The 19,449-nt window shown below is 37.4% G+C and overlaps 1 long non-coding RNA gene across 1 annotated transcript; it reads left to right on the forward strand.

Annotated features, from left to right (window-relative positions):
• The first annotated feature begins 1,556 nt into the window (after nucleotides 1–1,556).
• Nucleotides 1,557–16,055, forward strand: LOC108447038. The gene is made up of 5 exons (XR_001862409.1): nucleotides 1,557–1,601; nucleotides 4,893–4,948; nucleotides 12,323–12,354; nucleotides 13,239–13,352; nucleotides 15,878–16,055. It is a non-coding gene; the product is annotated as an uncharacterized LOC108447038 (long non-coding RNA).
• The last annotated feature ends 3,394 nt before the right edge of the window (nucleotides 16,056–19,449 follow it).

Below are 19,449 nucleotides of genomic sequence, written 5' to 3' on the forward strand. Positions count from 1 at the left end.
CAGGAATGAATAACCCTGGCTGCATCTGTTGCTGCTGATTTGCTTTTACTGCCACAGTGAAGCACAAGCTGCTTAGGGTCTCTCTGCAGATTCAAGGTGTTCTTGCTGATCTGCAGGATGTGGTAGAGCATCTGCAGGACCTTCCAAAGATCAAACCCCATCATATTCAGGGGGATGGCAGTTTAACTGAGTGCTGCCTTAATAATAAAGTCATAATGAATTGTATTTATAAAACCCACTGCCACCGAGGTGGTCTGCAAGGACTGCACCCTCTTCATGTGTAGAGCTAAAATACAGGGTAAAAAATTGAACAAAATTGCAGTGCAGTTAGGGCAGAGAGTGTTTTGGGAGGGTCTGGCAAAGTCTGTGCCAATTAAACTGGAAAATATCTTATTCCACTAAGCTGTATTTTAGAGATTTTTGACATGAGTCTATGTGTGAGAGATGGACTACAGCAAGTATCTGAAGACAGATTGTGTACTCTAAGGGGAAGCAAAGCAAAATCCTTTCCCAGCTTCAGGCTCAATTTTGGTGGCCTTAAGGACTCTCAAGTGGAGATGCCACTCAGGCCAAAAGTCAAGCAACAGTTTCCCAGATTGCTTGATCTTTATGTAACCTTACAATAAAAGCTAGAAATTCGTGTTTTGTTGGATGCAGCAGGTAGTTCCAGTGAGCAGACAATTGCAAACAGAGCTCAGGATGGCTGTGTGGGTGGCTCAGCTTGTGACCCTGTGGTGTGATGAGGATGGAAAAACTCTCATCAGCTCCAAGGCAGATAAGCACAGCATCTTGCAGAAAGCCTCGGTGATTTGTGGCATCAGAACTGCAGCTGGTCAGAGCAGCAAAACAGTGGATCAGAGTCGAAGTTTGCAACATAGCCCTGAGCTCAAAATGTCAGATCAGTTGTAAAGCAAGTCATAAGAGCGACAGAACTTAGAAGATGTTGGGATTTTATTTCTTAAAAAATTGATTTGAGAATTAAAATTTGGGATTAGAAATATGTTGGTACTTTTAATATTTACTCATTACTTCCAAAAAGAGCTTGTAGTCAGTTTAAAAAAAAAACAACCTCCTTTTTTCCAAAATATTTTGCGGTCCTTGCATACTCTGATTTTATTTTAGCAGTGTTAATTGCCATCCAGAAGAGGAAAAACCTAATGGCAGGAATAAGTTGCATGGAAACTCATTTATTGGAATTTAAATTGAGATTGAAAAAAATCTTTCTGGTGTAGTTTAAAATGGAATTTATAGATATATACATAGCAAAATAATATATATTCTCCTTCCTCCTCACAGTATGTTGGCTTCTGATCTGCATGTTTGCCATTTTTCAAATGTGTTTCTATAGTTTCAGTTCTAGCTGGATAAAGAAAATACCTTTTCACATTTTTAGTTTAAGTAAAAAGGGGGAAATCTTAACAAGTTGTTCTATACTCTAATAGTAAAAAGGAAGTTTAGAACCTAGGTGCCATATTATCTTAATAATTCTGCAAGGGCTTCTGCAGTTATTTCTGTGTTGAAGTGTTTCCAACAAAACATCAAGATTTTTTGTTTTCTTTCAGATACTGATGAATACAGACCACCTGTTTGGAAATCTTACTGTAAGTATCTCAGCGTTTTGGGGTTTTTTTCCAAGTCAGAGCTGGAAAAGTTTCAGTTTGATTCTTTAAAAGGCTCATTTCTCTTTTCATCAGAAAGTGAGTTTAAGAAGCCTCAAAGGGGTTCATTTCTGTTTAGAGATAGGTGCAGCCAAACTACCCCCCAGGACAAGTCAGCATAGATTATTTGGAGGAGTAGATTCTCTGCCCCTTTTTAACATAAGTTGTCCCACTCCTGGTTGGTCTCACTTATAGTAGTTTGTCTGTCTAGACCAGAGCTTACATAAGCTCCATTCATGCCTTAAATTTTGTATCCTTGCAAACTCCTAGGGCTCCTGTGATCTTGTACCTTGCATCACTACAACTAAGCTTGAGCTGGTTAAAAAAACTCAAAATAAACTGCTTTCCTCAGGAATTTGCTGATGTATTAAAATGAGAGCATTTGTTTGGCGTGGTGTGACAAATCACAAGCCGGTTTTTTGAAGCCCTGACTAGAAGGGCCTGGTTTGCTACTAACCTGCCTGTGCTCTGCAGGTCTTGGTGTGTGTGCCCTAGCCCAGGGGGAGCTGGCTTTGCAGGCTGCCTTAGTCAGGTGTGCAGGGCAGCAGTCCAGGTGCCTTGCCCTGGGATCAGAGTGCCACTCTCTTGGGAACCTCACAACTTGCTGTTTTCATTTCAAAAAACAAACCCAAACCAAATAAACCACACCCACAAAAAAGCAAACAGCCATTTTTAAATGCAAAGGAATTCCGTGTAAAGGAATGACCTGTTGTTTGGCTGTGCTAATGGAGGTTTAGTGACATGAAAGACAGCATGAGAAAAATGTAAAAGAGCATCGTAACTTCCCACAGTGCCTCACCTTTAAATTCTAGTTCTTTATAGACAGAAAAGCCAAAATGTGAGGCATTTTGAGACTTGAGGAACCACAGCAAGACAGAAGAGTCTTCTGTGAAAAGCAGATTTTGAAAACAGAATGTTTGTGTGTATAACACACTTAACAGTTTAGGGATGTCAGACTTACATTTGCATTACTTTGTATATATTCAGCTTGGTGTCTTCAGGCTGGATAAAGGGATTTTTACTCAAGCAACATTTCACATCAACAAAATGTTTGCTCTCTAAAGGTTGAGGAGATTTAGTACTTGAGAAAATGCAGTTATTTCAAAAGGTTTCCATCCTGCTGTGGGAGACTTTTCAATTAGAGATGTGGAATTAAAGGCTTGGTGAGAACCACGGTTAGAAAGACAGCAAGTGTAAGAGGGCAGATTCAATTATTTTTTCAGCTCTGTACCTTCTGTGAACTCAGGGAACACTGCTTCCTTGTTCAGTTTATTGCATGCCATAATCTATAACAGAGAGGTTCAACCTCTCTAATACCGGATCTTTATTGGCAGCTTGACAGCAGCTGAAAGCCTGGGCACGTGCAAATGCATGTGCACCCACTTTCCAACATGGTTTGCATGTATGGTTTGTGTGCACCCACTCTCCTACAACATCATGGTCTGCCTGCCATGGTGAACCTTCCTGTGGTTCAGAAGTAAGCTTTGAATCCCAAGGTTTGATTAGATTTCTGTCTCATGGCAGATGAAGAGGAATGTCTTGTTTGACTTCCCTGGCAATAATTACAGCAAGGAAACTGGTGTTGAACAGTCTGAATTGCATACATCAGTTAGAGGAGGAGGGATAGGAGTCCTGTTTTGTAACTTAGCTAGTCAGCTTGCTGTGCTTCTTGCTAGAACAGAAGAAAGGTATTGCCATTGGTGAAAAAGAATTTCCTTTCAGAAAATCTTTTCATCCTGGCTTGAAGTAAGGTGGGAAACAGTTTTCAGCCAGTTTCTGTGGAGCATGCTGATTGTGGGTCTCCACTGCTCTTTTTTGAAATTCAGAAAAGTCTTTACTTGCTCTTTGATTTTATTTTTTTTTTCCTTTGAACTTGGTGCTGCAGTTCTCAGAGTTGCATATGGACGAGGTCCAGTGCCATCAAATACAACTTTTACAATGGAAGCTAGGGAATCTCTGTGTTGGCAGTGTAAATGCTCATGCTATGCTTAAAATGATACTTGCAGTTTTATGTACCAATGTGGTGTTGTTCATCACTTGCAAAAATAATTTTCGTATTACCAGTACAGTATGGAAATGACTGATTTTAATAACAACAGGAAAAACCATTAGGATTTTTTATTTGGAACAAAAGGAGTATTTTTTCCAGTTTATCTTATGATTCTGTGATCATTGGGCATCTTGCCATTTTCTCCATTCCCATGTAGCTTGATACATAAATACAGCATTTGCCAGTGGAAAAGACTTGGGATCAAATGAGAATTGTAATGAAGTCAAATTGTATCAGTCGAATTAATGTGTGGTCTTATTATGTGAAGAAGGTGATAGCAAATGTTATTAGACCTTGGTTTTAGTACTAATGATTGAAGCATAATTTAATTTTGAAAGATTACAATTCCAAATGTCCATTTTGCCAGTTATAATGTACTATTGAAATACTAACTTAGTGTTGACAGCCTCATTTTGAAGGTGGCTTGCCAAACTAGATTCAGTTGGGATGGAAGTTGAAAGTCATTCCTTTGGTATTATACTAAAAAGTCCACACATACTGGTAGCATTAAATTTACATCTGGTTCCAAAAATCTGTTCTGCCTTGATAGAGCTTATTTTAAAAATAGAGAAAAAGGAGGAGGGAAGATGTAAATATAAGTAAGTGTATGTCATAATTTGGGCCTTAGCTAGTTTATGCTGCTACTCAACTCGTTATGTTTTGCAGATCTTTAGATCTGCAAATGCAAAGGCTATCTTTCTCTTTCTTCAGAAGGGTCCTCACTGAGCAGTGGCAAAGGCAGAGGGTTTGATACCACACAGTTCTGAGTGATTCTTGTAAAGTCTTGACATATTGAAGGTGACTGGATGTGTGCCCAGCATAGTAGGATTGGGCTCCATCTGCTTGCTGAAGAAAGTCTGACAGCTGCCTGATTTGGCATATAATGAACTTTAATTTGTGTTTATTATGATTCTTTTTCTAATCTGTTTGTTGGAAACTTGTCAGGTCTCACCTAGTTATTCCATATTACTTGATCAATTGATTGTAAAGAAAATCAATATCCTGTTTTGGCTTGCAACATTCTTTTTTTCTGACCACTTGTTAGTCAATTTTTGTATCCTTGGTATCCTTGCATTAGACTTTGCAGAATGTCTCCTTTATATAAACAGCAGTGTTTAATGTTAAATGCTTACCTTACACAGTGATTCTGTATTAATTAGAATTTAACTTCTGCTTCCTCCCAGTATATCAGTTACAACAGGAAGCTCCCCATCCTAGAAGAATAACCTGCACTCGTGAGGTAGGTATCACAGAGTTCAGTTTTATACAGTCCAGCAATTCCATGTCTGTACTTAATTGTGTCCAGCCCAAAGAGTGGCTCCTTGGGACACTTTGTGCTGTGATTAGAGTGAGTAGCCTTGGGGGTGCTGATACTCGGAAATCCATTTATTCTAAAAATGAAATTTAAAGGATTTTGATGTGTATCATCATTTACTGAGAATCATTTACTACTTTTCGATTCCTAGATACATGGAAACACACCTTTTCTCCTCCTTTTTGCATCAGAAATTCACAGAAGCAAGAGCAGAGCTGTACAGGGGAACTATGCACCTGTTCGTACAGACATCACTGCTAGGTGTGTAAAATAAATCAGCAGAGGGAAGACTAAAACCTCCCCTGGTGCTGTTATTTGAGTCACAGTACTTCAGACTCATTAATAGCAGGAGCTGAGCTATGCAGAGCCACAGATTTTACGGACTGAAGTGGTAACAATGGGATCCCCTCAATAGACAGTGATACGGAAGCATCTGCTCATGGGATAAGCTGTCGAGGTAGACCCCACATTGCTACTGTGCCCTGAGCTGCCATTCAGCAGAGCAGCACTTCTCCAGGGTTGTGGTGTTGGAGGGTTTAACTGACACCAAACATTGGTGCCAGCAAGATTTAGTCATAACTACATCCATCTTGCAGCTTCAGTGAAGAACCTGGGAAACATTAATTTCAATTTCAAAAATGCTGAAATGTTAGGCAGTATTACAAAACACAGCTCTTACTGAATAACTGGAAGTTATTACATTGCTGCAATAAAACTTGAGTATTTTTGTCATGTGCCAAGAGAAAGGAAATTAATCTTTGAGATATGTTATTTGCTTCAATGTAGTGTTAAATACAGAGGGATGTAGCACTGTCTGGAGGGAACATTAATAGCTTATAGTTTAGATCACAAGGAGGAATTCTTGATAGAATTAAGCAGGCAATTTTCTGTCCTTTTTTCAAAAGTCCAAGTATAATTCTATGAAGTAGTCTGGCAATTTTCAAAATAAAATGTAGAGATTTAACAGAAATGAAGTATTGTGTTTAATGGAAGCACTCATTTTCCTCTGTTAATTTGATGTTTCGAAAAAAGGTATAGCTATAACTTACTGCACTTAAGCAAGATATAGCTACAGGAAAGAACAATACATGAATTTTGCAAGAATGATAGCAAAATTTTTTGTTTTGACAAGGATTTCTACTGTTAATGAGCGTCCAAGAAGAGGTATTCTGGTTAAAATTGTTGTGCAGGTACCTTAGGTACATCAAATAAGGTCAGATGGACATTTGAAGGAAAGACAGCTACAGAAGATAAGATCCAAGCTGTGAAAAAATTGAAGTTTTTCCAGTTTTTTATTCCCATTGCAACATTATTAAGAAGGTTCTGTTCTATTTTGAGTGTTCTCTATGGTACATATTTTCATTACATTAATATACAAAGTGTCTGAAGTCTTGTAAAAGCTTAGTATTACAATACAGGTTTATGATTCAGAGTGCTCACCTGGATAGGATAAAGTATTTTATTCCTTGCCTCCAATGGATTGTGCTTGTTGTTGTAAAGTGCTGTTGCATAGTTGCTTTTTCCTTCCTCTCCTCAGAAGTATTTCACTGGTGGAAGAATTGGTAGTGTGTGTGTGGTTATAGGTACACAGGCATATTGTAAAACATTGAAGGGATTTTTGGTAGCATTCTGACCCTGTTTCTTGAGGTGCTGACATTACGCACGTACGATCACTGTAGCCTTTTCTTTTCTGAGCCTTATCTCTGAGTCCTGCTCTTGTTTACTCCTGTAGTGACAGACTGAAAGTGTAATGCTCATAAAGTAGCCTGACTTGTGGTGAGGGGTGAAAATTTTTCTGTTTCTTCAGTTAGATGCTATGAGAACCTCATCTGTGAATGTTTTAATTCCCACAGAATTAGAACCTTCATTTTTTGTATATATTTTGATTTCTTTAAAAGGAAAAAAACCAAAACCAACAAAGAAATGGAAAAAACCCAAACAAATCCATAATAGAAAGTACCAGCACAGTTAAGGAAATCATACAGTGCTTAACATGACAATTGTAATTATTTTGTAATTATTTGGCTGCACAAAGTATATGTACTCTGTAGTCAGGGAGATACTGTAAACTGATCAAGTAGTCTGGGATATTCAGTAAGAAATGTTGGCATTATATCCCAGGCTAGTTTGACTGCAGAGAAGGGCTTGGGGATCTTTTGCCCTAGTGGTAAGACCTCACTAGCAGATTTCATACTAAGTTCTTCTTCATAGTATTTCTTAGAATACTATTAGCTAATCCAGTCAAATAAGCAGAGGCATAAATGTGTATTCAGTATCTGAAAATTAAAAATTCTTCCTGCCTCTGGAGTGATGGAAATTGTTCAGCTATTGATCAGATACAATTGTCCTCTTTTTAGAACAGAACAAGAAACTTGCCAGCCAAGTATAAAAACATCTGCGTAAAGCTTCTTCAAATACGAATCACAGTGACTACTACAACTTTGTCATCCTCATTTTCACTGAATTTAAATTCTGTTAATTGGAAAGTTTTATTAGCTGTAATAGAGATAGTAATTGAAAAGTCAGACTGATTTATGAAGGAAAATTTGCTATGGGTGAATGGTGTCCTCTAGCCTGTTACAGTCAATGGAGGATTTGCAAAAGTACCACAAACAGTCAAAACACTCTGCTAAGTCCTGTCATGATTGGAGAAAGAAATGCAACACATTGGTGTCTCTAATGTCATATTTCTATGAATTTATTCCAAAACAAGATTATGACATATGACAAACTTTAAGTAAGTGTAAAACTATCCCTGTGTCAGAGTGAACAGAAAAATGATACATTCTGTGTTATTTTAAAATAGTTTCTTGAACTCTGCTGAGTAAACTGGTGTCTGTACCGTGAACATTGTTGTAGAAACTGAGAAATAAAAGCTGCAGATCTAGAAGCTAGTGAGAATTGAAGTAAGTAACACAAAACTATGAAAGAATTAGTCAGGTATTCAGCTGCAGAACAGAGCTTATTAAATACACATTTTATCATTGAAGAATTAGTTTATTTTTTTATAAAAAATAGTTATTGGAAGCTTATTTTTAAGTAGTAAAGGTAAAATTGAAAGAATACATTATCAGTGTGCATTTTCGTACTTCTGCATTAATTCTTTATAATGCAGATAACAGTTTTTCATTATAAGTGTTGAACAATTTATGCAGCTGAGCTGATTTGAAGTGAAAATATATTCAGCAAGCAGTAACTTGTTTAACCTTTCTCTCTGGTCTCAGCCTCTCCTGCTTGTGTTGAGCTTTGTGATCTGTTCTTTCTCAGCTGGGTTTCTATTAGCAGCCATGCATGAGTCAATGGGGAGCAGAATCTTTTCCTAAGTGGTTGAATTATTCAGCCGTATAAACAAATTCATAAATATTAGGAAGAGAATTTTGGTCCTGAGAACATCAAAGAGGTCAGTAAGAATGAACAATATGTAGTTTGGTGAGGTATTAGCACATAAATTGCTCTTCTTGCCTTTTTGTAATCCACCTGTTGACAAAAGCAAGAGTGATGATTAGGGGGAAAAGCTCTTGTTAAAGAATAATTGGAAATCACATCATAAAAAACCCCCAGCCCTTTATTTCACGTGCAAAGGCACACATTGTACAAGTGCTGATACTGAGAGGTGTATTCAACAGAATGACCTACTTAACATGAAATGCTTCTCAAATACAAAGAATTCAAGTTTCTGCTCTGCTACACCAGTTTCATATCAGAGCAACACACAGATCAGTGGAGAGACGCTGAAGTAAAAAGAGCATTGCATTCATTTGGGATTTTTTATTGTGAAAGTGTAGCAGAGTCAAGTCTGTTAATACTCCATGAGGTTAAAGTTGATGATTCCATAACATTCTAAGGTTATTTGACTTCTGCATGAGGCTTGCCTGCAAATTATAATGTTGTTTGTCCCATTAATACTGTATTTCCTCCATGAAATTCATATTTGTTGTGCTTCTAATCTTACATACATGTGTGCATGTACAGGCATATTTAGGACAGCCTTGACTGCTATATGAATGTAATGCATTAATGAATGAAAGCATTCCACGAAAAATTTTAAATAACTATACGAAAGGATACATATTGTGGAGATAATTAAAATCACTGGCCTTTTCTGTCCTCTTAGGAGGCTTCATCCTAATTCAGTGCTAATAGTTAACAAGTCTGTTAACCAGCATCTCTGTGTAGTATTGTGAAAACGGTAAAGAAACACGGAATAGATGGGCATATATAATGCACAGCCTTCTTAGAGCTGTTTGTAAGGTGGCTTTATCAGCATGATAGTCAATCAGGATGGCTTTCCAAATTTCATGGTAGGTAAGCTCCTTTCCAAACGCATGTCTACTGTAAGGTACTTGCCAAGTCTGCCTGATTTGCCTGTTCATAAATTTGGTTTCATTGCCTTCACACCTCCATTTAAAAAAAAAAGGGGAAATTAAGCAATGGTAGATATCTTGTTGACCTTTGTGTTTCTTGCAGGTATCATAGGGAGACCTTAATTTTTTCCCATGGCCTCTACATTAGTGATATACAAATAAACACATTGAAAGCAAATATCTCATGCTTTTTTTCCCCTTTGTTTTTCCTAGGTAGAAGCAATTTTTAAACCCTTGCCAAGCAAACAGCAATAGGAAATTTTTCCCATAAATAAAAGTCCTGAGAAGTCAAAAGGCAGCATTCAGCTGATCTTTCCTGGATACAGAGAAAAAGAAGCAGCTAAGGCTGCCCTTACACTCAGCAATGCTTTGGTCCAAAAATATTGCCAAATCAGAAAGAAACTCTGCAGAGGATAATTACACACTGTATTTTCAGCTATCAGCTTTAGCTAATAGGACCGATTTCTTGCTATCATCTTATTTAAAAATGTATTTCCTTTCTTAGGTGGGTTTAGTTCCAGTCCAGATGTTTTGGTTTTGTCTCCTTAACTTAAGGATGACGGACTGTGAAAGTTAGACTAATGAAGCTTCTGAGCTAAACTGTTTTGGCTCTCAGTGTTCATGTGCAAAGGGAAGATACATGGGTGCCTGTGATTGTAATTTGTAGAATTAATTTTGTAGCATACAGTCTGGCAGGAACTTCTTGAAGTCCAAGCAAACACAAAAGACCAAGAAAGCTGCACGTTGCTTCTGGTTCTGGTGCAGTTAAGGATGCCTAAAGTAAGAACAAACACTGTATCTAAGCTGCAAGGGGTACAGTTGGTGTAACAACACCTGTCAGAAGCTTTATAGAAAGCTTGAGAACAGTGTTTACTGTCTTACATGGTAAATTTGGCTTATGGGCAGTCTGTGTGGTTTTCTGAGTACACACAAACTGCACTGGGTATGTAGCCCAGTTATTCTGAGTGAATTAGAAGGCCCCTGCTGAGTTCTGATGGAATTTTCTTGAAGTCTTAACATATGTTATTATAGATGTGAAAACCCCCTAATATTATCATAAATGTAAAAACTTATGAAAAAAACACTAACAGGCAGTAAAATTCAGTGAATTGAGGTTCCAGCTGCACTGAGTCTTATGCAAGCAAAAAGTGTTGCATATTGACATTTATACTGAAGTTTTTGCAAGTTGGTAAAACTGATCAGTAGAGACAGAGTGTTAACAGAAGTGGTTATTTTCCTCTTTAACTCATCATCCACCAAATGAACTGCAAGCCCAGTTAAAAATGCCTGAAAGTCCTGTGGAGGTTTTTTCAGATGCTTTGTTCCAGTCATCTTCCCATTCACATTTTCAAATGTTTGCACACAGAGTATATCATAAATTGTCTTAGGATTTGCAAGTACTCTGAAGATGCCCTGTCAAGTTACTAATCCATTTCCGAAAAGGAATGTTTTGCTTATATAAATTTTCCAGTACTGTCTTATAAATTCACTGAGATAAATATAAAATCTCACTAGACAGACAACAAAATCTTATTCAAGGATTCTTCTTTTAACAACTGCCCTAAAACTAGTATTTTGGCGTAAGGGTTTTAGTTAAGAATTGTTTCAAGTTTCTGTAACAACAGCAATAAAATGCTTTCATTTTTTCTCTGTTTATGTTGATATCTTCTTATTGAAGAAATAGCCTACATTTAACAAAAAGTATCTAAGACCTTTCTTCTTTCTTGAAATGATCCAGTCTCTTCAGGCCCTTTGAAAACAGCTATCACACCAGTCAACTCTTGTTTTCTGTTATAAAGGAAAAGGAAATCTTTTAGAACATGATAAATCTTTCCAATGATGGAATGTTTTTTCCAAAGTGATGAACTATTACAATAGCTTTCTATTTGCTGGGAATGTGGAAGAATTGTTATTAGACTATACATCAGGATGCATGTTGTTTTTTTGTTGTTTTGGACATCTGAAATCTTTATACTCCACTGAAATAACTGGAAAGATGTGCTAATATTAATAGGCTTTTTGTTGAAAACATGGAAAGAAGAAACTAAAGTGGCATTCTGTGTTTCAGCATACCTGGATTGTTTTATACTTTTGTAGTTCAGGTTGTATAACTGTAGACTTTTACTCCCCAAAGGGTTTCCTCTTTTAAATTTAGCAAGAAAGGATAATCTGGTGGTTTAGATTATTAGCTGATTTCTGTGAGGTCTGCTGTTCCTCACTTGGCTCTAGACTTCCTGGACAAATGCAGACGCATTCCTTAATCTAAAATAATTATCAGGCAAATCGTACTCTGGCACCCCGCATGTTGTTTGCATTTATACTGTAAGGTCTCTAGAGCACAGACAAGGTGGAGTTACACTACATAACACATGCACACCTGCTTTTGAAGTCTTTTAGGTGATATTGCAGAGCACACAGTTTAATGAAGTCGAGAAGTACAAGACTTAGGCACCTGATGATTTGCCCTCTCTGAGGGGCTGTATAGTAGTGCCTTTATTTCAGCAGTGGCACCAACAGCTCTGTGATGGAAGGTAACCTATACATTTAAGAGTTTCGTAGATGTTTCACTGCACTAGTGCACTCAACAGCGTGGTGCACTTACATGCATGAAATTCAAACTCGTTTCCCCTTTTTGGCACTTTGTAGGAGCAATATTGAATGCCATCAGTTTGTATATGCAGTCCTGAGGATGACATGGTCCAAGTGGCTCATCCTTTCTCACTCCATTTTAAACCATTCACAAGTGTGATGTTTTCTGAAGGTCTCCCTTTGGTTTCCCTGTGTTCTAATCGCAGGAGAAGTTCTGCAGTAGATGATTTTTGCCTGCACTTTCAGATTATATCCCTTTCTATTTTTGATACTATATTGTAAACAGTCCACTTACTGTATAGCTTCGCTTGTTATGCAACATTACAATTTCTGTTGTTTCTTCTAGGTAGAGAACAGACCCAAATATTATGGAAGAGAGTAAGTAGCAAACATCTCTGAAAGTGGTTTATCCTGACATATTGGTTGATAATAGTTACAGAAAAGGTGGCAAGTGTTTACTCTGTGCCCTTTGTTTCTTCTGTGTGTTTTACAGCAGTGTGTCTTACCATCAGATCATTATTACAGTGCCATCACTTTTGCCTGCCTAAAATTACAGCTGCAATTTCTGATGGATATGGATATCACTGAGTGCTACTTTAACTGAGAAAAACATACATATGTTTCTGTACTTTGAAAGGATTGTGGTTTTTTACCTCCCTCTCCAGCTGGCTTTGCAAAAAAGGTGTTCTGTTTAGGGAAAAAAGATATTTGGATCCCAAACATATATTGGTATGTTCAGTCTACATGTGTCTTCTCTTTCAGGTTGCTAATGTAAAGATGGTTAGATCTAGAGTGGAGAAACAAAGTATATCTTATTTATGTTTATTTTGGTAGAAGATGTGTAGTGTTGCTGGGTTATTACATCAGCAATTACTGAGATTATGGCAACTTGCTAAAATCTCAGGGATTGCATAAAATATCCTTGAATGCTTCAAAATGTTTGATTGCATGCCACTAGCACAAAACATGTGAAGCCGGCAGGAGAAAACAGATTTATTTCTACATATTAAATTGACAGATGCAGATTTAAAAACAATATACTTGTTTCATAGATATTCTTTCCTAGAAGCCTTTCTAAACCATTTAAAGTGACTTCAAATACAGGCAGAAAGGGAGATTAATTTAAACTGTAGATTCCTGCAAATCAGTCATTTTTATGTTTGCTTCTTTTTTAATTACTCTTGTTGGTGCTTTTTAAAGAAGACCAAAAGGTGATTTAAAAGAGAAGAGGCATGTGTTTCAAAAAAATGTTTGTTCCTTAGATTCCATGGGATGATCTCAAGGGAGGAAGCTGACCAATTATTAAGTGTTGCAGAGGGAAGCTATCTCATTCGTGAAAGCCAAAGGCAACCTGGAACCTACACTTTGGCATTAAGGTCAGTAATTAATACTTCATTTTAAAATTTATAAAATATTCAGAAGATTATACTGTGTTGCTGACCTCAGGTCATAAAATCTCTTGTGATTGTTTTCATTTTTTTTTAATCACTGTACTTTTTCACCCTAGTTACAAATTTGGTATCTTTAACCTTCTCTGTCCTTTCTTGAGGTGCTAACACTCCTTATTGTTTGCCCCATCAGGGTAACAGCAATTGTGGTTTTGCTGGTGGTGCTTCATTTTGCCCTTCTGCCACTGTGTTACAGATGTGACCCCATGCAGATGTTGGGAGAGCAGGTGATCAAGAAATAAAAGACATCTCATGAGTTCCCCTGACTAGTCTGCCGTGTAGGTACTGGCTAGGTAGCTGTTGCTGAAGAAGACTTAGTTCTCTCTTGTCTCTCCATGGGATGGCAACAAATCAGGAGGCCTTTTTCACCTGAATACTTGTTAGCTACCAATGTTTGCAGATCTACTTCTTCATTCTGCAAAGTTCTGACAAGTGGATTAGCTATAAATAAAAAAGTCAAATAAAAAATAGTTGTAAGTTTTAAATAGCTTAATTGCTTTTAAAGTATTGGAGGTTATTTTGGCCTGTGCTGTACACCTAAGTACCCAGATGGGAGATAGTGATCATTAGCAATGTTTTAAATCTAAGTGGGACAGAAAAACATTGAAGGAGAAGATGCAGTTACTGAAAGTTTTATATGGGTAAAATAAGATTATAATTAAAATAATAATGTCTTGGAATAAAAATGATGAATTAGTTTTTCAGGGGAAAAAAGAGTGTATTTTAATGAGATATTTGTTTCTGTAGTAATAAGATTTCAAAGAGAAACAGCGTTGACATTTACACTGACTTGCATTAACAGTGTAAATTTGGTATTTCTTGTTAAAATAATACTCAGTTTCATCATCTGCTCTTGCAATATTCTTTTAAAGCTAAAAAGAAATCAGTTGTAACACCTGGCTCGAAGGCAGAGCTCCTGGCCCTTGCTTCTAATGGAGCAGAAGGCACAGGGCCTATAGACTAAGATGATGCTGTAACCCCTTTGAAAGCAATAAAATCAATTTTATCCCAAATAGAAAGAAGAATGGATAGTTGTTCGTAATCAGCTCGGGAAAAGGTTTCAAATGATAGCAAAGTTGTTATCATTGATTTATTTTGATGAAATTCAGCGTTTGGGAAAACACATCAGAATCTGAAACTGCAGCATCTTGCAGCCATTTCATTATGAAGTGCTGAATAACTCACGTATCAAAGGCAGTGGGTCTAGGTGGCTGCTTTCCTGCCCACAGCAGATAATGCTCTGTTGTCTCACTGTTGGCCTTCAAAGTGTATGGATGAGGGTGTTTACTCTCATACCTTAGGTGGAACTCTGTGAACTGCAGTGCTGTGTCTTTCACACATTGGAATTTTACCACTAGGATTTCTTCTTAATCACTACTAGGAAGTGTAGCAGGAGTCTGCATTTCCATTGACTGGAGGGAGAGTTTTGCTCAGTTTCTATTTTTCCTTTTCCTGGAATTATAGATGCAGAATACAACCATTAGCCAAAATGCCCACTGACTGTGTTTCTGAAATTGTAGCCTCTCTTTAAAGACTAGGTCCTTTCTGCAGTCTCTCTGTGCATCCTGACTGTGAGAAGTTTGCTGTGATTGCCATGATAAGTTTATGTAATTTTATCAGTTTTTGAGAGCATCACTTGTGTTTGGGTCACTACACTGCCAGATGGCAAAGATAGCCCTGTCTGCAGTTTAGATAAAAAAAGGAATTTAAGAATGTAATTTCCACTGCCAAAAACGGAGCTTGTCAGTAGGATGGTATGTATGAGCAAAACTTTTCCAAGTTCAACAGAAGGCTTCGATTGAGTTCAGGGTCTCTAATTTCACCCTTCCTCTTCTAGCTGTATGAACCAATTTGATATTTTCATACTAGGTTTAAGTGCCCCTCTCTCCCTTAAGCAGTCGTGCTAACTTTAGGATCACTTCGGTATGATTTTTGCTTTTCCTTCTTTACCTTTGTTTTACCCCTTGGAAGCTGTGGGAGGAAAGAAAACTTGGTCAGCTGTTACATAGAAAAACAGACACAGAACAGGTTTCAAAGAATTTTATTAAGTTAATGCAGCAATTCTCTACAGGTGCCCTAATTCTGTAATAACAATAGTGACCAAACATAAAATGAAATATTCTTGTTTTCTGATTGGTTTTCAGGCACATTTTGGTAAAAAAAATGGAAAAAATTGAGTAAAATTTAGATTCTTGAAGGTACCATCAACTCTTGGCATAAATACTTGGTTCCCTCTGTATTTCTGTGTTCTACTCAATCTCTCTCACACTGTTTGTAGCCTGATGTGTCAGTCTTTGACGGCCTGTCCGTTCTGATTAGGGCAAATTGGAAACTGCCTATGAAGTGCGATTGCATCATGAAATCCCAGTTCATCAAGACATAAAAGTCTTGTGGTAGCTCTGGGTAGAGCAGCTGATGTTGAGACTGAGACAGGTTTGTTTCCTGGCTTGTAGCTGCCGATGGTTCTGCTGGGGAGGCAGGCAATTCAGTGAGACAGACGGCCCAGCACGTCCAGTTCTGGCAGATGTCTTCTTCCTGTGTTTGTGTCAGCATGCCTGGGAATCCTGAAAAACCCAGTGCATCCAGTCGTGAAGAGCAGTTTAGTGAAACAGGATCATATCCCTTCCTGTGGCAAGGTATGATGTCTCTGTAATGAAATGTTTCCAGTCATCTTTTCTGCAATGGAGAAGAACAAGCTTTTTGTGATTTGTCCTGAGGACCCAAGCCAGACATTTCCTCAAATTATCATGGAACACTTTCAGTGTTACATTTGAGTCCACCAGCTATTGTAGCTGATGTCCAAAATCTCAGTATTCACACCAGCCAGGACTGCACATCCTGTTCAAGATGAACTGTGCCACATTTTAGTTCTTTGTTCCCCAAACCTTTCTAAATGAGTTTTTGACCACTATGAAGCATTAGGCTGTGGTACTTTTATGGAACTAGCTTTAGTAGATTTAAAGATCTTGTTCCTGAGCTGCAATAGCGACAGACATAGCCTAGCGCCACTTAAATGACCAAATATAGGACAGGAAAAATAATACTTTTTGCAAGCTTAAGCAAGGCGGTCAACTGTTCTTTGTGCAATACTGTGAAATAGTTGAGTTCAAAGTGAAGATTTTTAATATTTTTTTCTCAGCAAGATAGGGAAAGTGAGTCTTATCCAAAAAAACTTTTCCGTTTTTAAAGTTGCTGTTGACTTACTGTAAAATCTGCTTTCCACTTACATAACAAGCTGCATTTTGCTCGTCTTATGATGAGCTATTTTTGCCTACTTTCATCCATTATTGTGCAATTAATTTGCATCAGGACTTTTTTAAAGGCAGACTACCTTTTAAATCTAAATTTGAAACAAAAGATGGTAAGGTTTTTTCAGAAAATAAATTTCTCAGAATTTGTAACAGAGGTAGAAGTATGTTCTTAAAGAAAAAGAAAATGATAATTTAAATGTTGTTTTAAGTGTGTAAATTTAACTAAATATTCAGAGCTGTCCTTCAAAGAAAATTGATGTTTAGAGCCTAAGAAGGCCTGTAAAATTGTGTCAGCTCAGATACCATATAAAGGAGAATGAAGCATAAACACAACTGAGAGCAGCAAATCAGCACCCTACTATATATAATGCCTGTCCTTAATTATGGATGCATTCACCAATCTTTACTAATTAATTAATCAGAGAATGCCACTGAAAATGTTTTGCAATCTTGAGGTTTAAAAAAAATTGCTAAAGGGAGAAAACTATCATAGATATATATGTGTGTCCATACATATCAGCAAGTCTCTGTTAGAATAAAAATATTTAAAATACATTGTAATGTGGATTCAATGGTCCAAACAGATTAAAAGAATGAAAGTTCCTAACTCACTTCTGGAGCTATTAGGTCTGCTTTTAGATTGGCAAAAGAGTAAGTAGTACACTGCTTAATGTTAAGACCTATAGCAAATGACAGTAACAGTAAGACATGGTTTGCAATGTAGCCTTTTGTGGTGGAGAGCTTGTTTAATAACTAGGATGAGGATAAAGAGGAAATGGGTAGAGATTGTACTAGTGGTAGGCGTTGAAGTGTGATGGTACTGCATGTTCTTTTGAGTAGATAGCTGCTGTAGCACATTTAATTGGTTACCATGGTTTCCCTTCCTGCAAATTCTATTGTTGTGATACGGATAATGAATTGAAATAAGGTTCTGCAGCATGATTTTTTAGAAAAAAAAGGTAATAATGTGAGCCATGATTATGAGTCATGTTTTCTTTATGTTTGGGGTTTTGGACACATTGAAGATTATGTAGCACCAGGAAAGAATTCTTCAGGTGAAATAAATGTCAAAAATCAGTAATCTTTATTTTAGTCAACAAATTACATGTATTGTGCAAATTCATACATATATTCTCTATCCCTAAATTATGAAATTTTGTTAAGAAACTAGCCACTGGCATTTTAAAAGAAGACCTAATTGTTAGGCTATTAGAGCATAATGCTGCAAATGAACCTTTTAAATTTCAGAGGACGACTGCTTTGGTAGCTGGATGCTGTTTATTTTCAGTGGGCTCTTTTGGGACACACGTGTAGTGCTGTTCCAGAACATGTGTTGGTTGCTGTGGGATCACTTACATGTGTAGAATTCAACATCTGCAAAAGGCTTCTTGAATTCAGAGATTAAAACCGTTGATCTGCATTCTGCTGAAAAGCCTCATTGTACATACTGGGACAAGGGAGAGCAACTGGAGAAAGAAGAATTGTTTGAAACTACTTTCTACATGATAATAGCTGAATTATGTTTTTTGAATAACGAATGCATCAAAATCTGATCATAGTTTATCCTACATCTATAGCTGATCTATAAGTAGTCAGAAGGAGCCCAGCAAAGCAGTAGCTAACTGCATCTCTTCACTTTACCATGGTAACAGTATCCTGACATCGTGCTAGTTGGTAGGAAAAAATTATAAAGACCATTTTAAAGACTAAACTTTGCATATCTTTCTGTGTATTTTTTTTACCTGATTTGCAAATGCAGTGATTGGCAGTAGCAAAGGCTGAATTCAGTTTCTAGAAACCTTTCTAAAATATTCATACAATATTCCTTGTTTGCTAAATGAAGAAAACCAGAGGAAAAGGTGGTGATAAATTCTGGAGCTTGCTTTTCTGCTCTCAAGTAAAACAATTGGCCCTCTATTTAAATTATCTTCCATGTAAAAAGTTTCTTTCCCTGCATAAAATTTCACACTAAATAATTTACTCTCTTAGTTTGTCAATAACATGAAAGGTTCAGCTACCAGTGAACAGCTTAAGTATCCAGCTTGTCACCTGCATTTTGTGAGTGGACCTGGGCACTACTGAGATGGTTTCACTTAAGTATTTAGTATAATAATAAATAGCTACTAACCTTAATGAGTAATTAACTGGCTACCTAGGTCCTCCCACAGACTAGAATGCTTTTTTCCTTATGGTTCATGTCTTCTTGCTGTGTTCCTGTTCTCCTTCCCTCCTCTTCCCATCTGTTGTTGTTGCCAGCTCTGTTTTCTTTTGGCTAGTGTCTAATTTATCTTTGGCAATTCAGCTTGCTGCAGTCTTTCTCCTGCTCGTGTTAAGTTCAGCACTTCTCAGAGGAATATTCTCTGCTTCAACGTGTTGTGAACTTTTTTGGGAGAACTTGTCCAAGAGATGCCTGTGCTCAGTGTACACAGCTCATGCTCATTTTATGCCATGTCCTTCACCCTGGCTGTAGTTCCTGCTGTGCCACAAAGGTCTGCTGTGATCTGGTGAACAGCAGAGGCACTGCACTTGTGGTGAGGTACCATGGTGGAGCTCAGAAGGTCTGGGCTCACTTCTTGGTTTCATATATGATTTGGCTTTAGGCCATTAAGTTCTGAAGGCCTCATTTCTCAGTTAGAGAAGATGTTTTCTCTTCTCTATTGTCTCACATTGCTTGTTCAGTACAAAAGTCTAGGATATTTAAAAATGGCCCAAACAGACTGAAAGTTGCATCCCATCTCTCAGACTACCCCTTGTCACAGCTCCTGAGCAGGAAT

Source organism: Corvus brachyrhynchos, unplaced genomic scaffold, assembly GCF_000691975.1.
Source record: "Corvus brachyrhynchos isolate BGI_N302 unplaced genomic scaffold, ASM69197v1 scaffold255, whole genome shotgun sequence".
Taxonomy (NCBI): domain Eukaryota; kingdom Metazoa; phylum Chordata; class Aves; order Passeriformes; family Corvidae; genus Corvus; species Corvus brachyrhynchos.